At 39.2% G+C, this 3,088-nt stretch overlaps 1 protein-coding gene across 16 annotated transcripts in view; it reads right to left on the reverse strand.

Annotated features, from left to right (window-relative positions):
- HDAC8 (histone deacetylase 8) overlaps window positions 1–3,088 on the reverse strand; it is a 235,475-nt gene that overhangs the window by 62,502 nt on the left and 169,885 nt on the right. The window lies entirely within an intron of this gene.

A 3,088-nucleotide genomic window follows, 5' to 3' on the forward strand; every position in this document is an offset into this window, starting at 1 on the left:
TCAGGCTTCCCAACCTGGGGGTCTGGCAATGGGAGGAGGAATTCCTAGAGAATCAGACTTTGAAGGCTAGTGGGATTTGATTGTAGGACTTTGACAGGACGGGGGAAACAGAGACTCCACTCTTGGAGGGCACACACAAAATAGAGTGAGCATCGGGACCCAGGGGAAGGAGCAGTGACACCATAGGAAACTGAACCAGACCTACCTGCTAGTGTTGGAGGGTCTCCTGCAGAGGCGGGAGGTGGCTGTGGCTCACCACGGGGACAAGGACACTGGCAGCAGAGGTTCTGGGAAGTACTCCTTAGCGCAAGCCCTCCCAGAATCCGCCATTAGCCCCACCAAAGAGCCAGGTAGGCTCCAGTGTTGGGTCACCTCAGGCCAAACAACCAACAGGGAGGGAACCCAGCCCCACCCATCAGCAGACAAGCGGACTAAAGTTTTACTGAGCTCTGCCCACCAGAGCAACAGTCAGCTCTACCCACCACCAGTCCCTCCCACAGGAAGCTTGCACAAGCCTCATAGATAGCCTCATCCACCAGAGGGCAGACAGCAGAAGAGAAAAACAGCTAAATGAAGTGGAGATAGGCAACCTTCCAGAAAAAGAATTCAGAATAGTGATAGTGAAGATGATCCAGGACCTCGGAAAAAGAATGGAGGCAAAGATTGAGAAGATGCAAGAAATGTTTCATAAAGCCCTAGAAGAATTAAAGAACAAACACCTAGAAGAATGAAAGAACAAACAGAAATGACCAATACAGTAACTGAAATGAAAACTACACTAGAAGGAATCAATAGCAGAATAACTGAGGCAGAAGAATGGATAAGTGACCTGGAAGACAGAATGGTGGAATACACTGCTGTGGAACAGAATAAAGAAAAAAGAATGAAAAGAAATGAAGACAGCCTAAGAGACCTCTGGGACAACATTAAACGCAACAACATTTGCATTATAGGGGTCCCAGAAGGAGAAAAGAGAGAGAAAGGACCTGAGAAAATATTTGAAGAGATTATAGTCAAAAACTTCCCTAACATGGGAAGAGAAATAGCCACCGAAGTCCAGGAAGCACAGAGAGTCCCAGGCAGGCTAGACCCAAGGAGAAACATGCTGAGACACATAGTAATCAAATTGACAAAAATTAAACACAAAGAAAAATTATTGGAAGTAACACGGGAAAAATGACAAATAACATACAAGGGAACTCCCATAAGGTTAACAGATGATTTCTCAGCAGAAACTAACTCTACAAGCCATAAGGGAGTGGCATGATATATTTAAAGTAATGAAAGGGAAGAACCTACAACCATGATTACTCTACCCGGCAAGGATCTCATTCAGATTTGATGGAGAAATCAAAAGCTTTACAGACAAGCAAAAGCTAAGAGAATTCAGTACGACCAAACCAGCTCTACAACAAATGCTCGAACTTCTCTAAGTGGGAAACACAATAGAAGAAAAGGACCTACAAAAACAAACCCATAACAATTAAGAAAATGGTAATAGAAACATACATATCGATAATTACCTTAAACGTGAATGGATTTAATGCTCCAACCAAAAGACACAGGCTCACTGAATGGATACAAAAACAAGACCCATATATATGCTGTCTACAACAGGCCTGCTTCAGACCTAGGGACACATACAGACTGAAAGTGAGGGGATGGAAAAAGATATTCCATGCAAATGGAAATCAAAAGAAAGCTGGAGTAGCACTACTCATATCAGATAAAATAGACTTTAAAATAAAGAATGTTACAAGAGACAAGGAAGGACACTACATAATGATCAAGGGATCAATCCAAGAAGAAGATTTAACAGTTACAAATATATATGCACCCAACATAGGAGCACTTCAATACATAAGGCAACTGCTAATAGCTATAAAAGAGGAAATCAACAGTAACACAATAATAGTAGGGGACTTTAACAGCTCACTGAGACCAATGGACAGATCATCCAAACAGAAAATTAATAAGGAAACATAAGCTTTAAGTGACAGAGTAGACCAGATAGATTTAATTGATATTTATAGGACATTCCATCCAAAAACAGCAGATTACACTTTCTTCTCAAGTGCACATGGAACATTCTCCAGGATAGATCACATCTTGGGTCACAAATCAAGCCTTGGTAAATTTAAGAAAACTGAAATCATATCAATCACCTTTTCCAAACACAACATTATGTGATTAGAAATGAATTACAGGGAAAAAAACGTAAAAAAAACAAACACATGGAGGCTAAACAATACCTTACTAAATAACCAAGAGGTCACTGAATAAAATCAAAGAGGAAATAAAAAAAAACCCTAGAGACAAATTACAACAAAAACACAGCGATCCAAAACCTATGGGATGCAGCAAAGGCAGTTCTAATAGGGAAGTTTATAGCAATACAAGCCTACCTCAAGAAACAAGAAAAATCTCAAATAAACAATCTAACTTTACACCTAAAGGAACTAGAGAAAGAGAACAAACAAAACCTAAAGTTAGTAGAAGGAAAGAAATCATGAAGTAGAAACGAAAAAAACAATAGCAAAGATCAATAAAACTAAAAGCTGGTTCTTTGAGAAGATAAACAAAATTGATAAACCTTTAGCAAGACTCATCAAGAAAAAGAGGGAGAGGACTCAAATCAATAAAATTAGAAATGAAAAAGGAGAAGTTACAATGGACACCACAGAAATACAAAGCATCATAAGAGACTACGACAAGCAACTCTATGCCAATAAAATAGACAAACTGGAAGAAACGGATAAATTCTTAGAAAGGTATAACCTTGCAAGACTGAACCAGGAAGAAATAGAAAATACGAACAGAACAATCACAAGTAATGAAATTGGAACTGTGATTAAAAATCTTCCAACAAACAAAAGTTTAGGACCAGATGGCTTCACAGGTGAATTCTATCAAACATTTAGAGAAGAGCTAACACCCATCCTTCTCAAACTCTTCCAAACAATTGAGGAGGAAGGAACACTCCCAAACTCATTCTATGAGGCCACAATTACCCTGATACCAAAACCAGACAAAGATACTACAAAAAAAGAAAATTACAGACCAATATCACTGATGAATATAGATGCAA

Source organism: Physeter macrocephalus, chromosome 21 (assembly GCF_002837175.3).
Source record: "Physeter macrocephalus isolate SW-GA chromosome 21, ASM283717v5, whole genome shotgun sequence".
Classification (NCBI taxonomy): Eukaryota; Metazoa; Chordata; class Mammalia; order Artiodactyla; family Physeteridae; genus Physeter; species Physeter macrocephalus.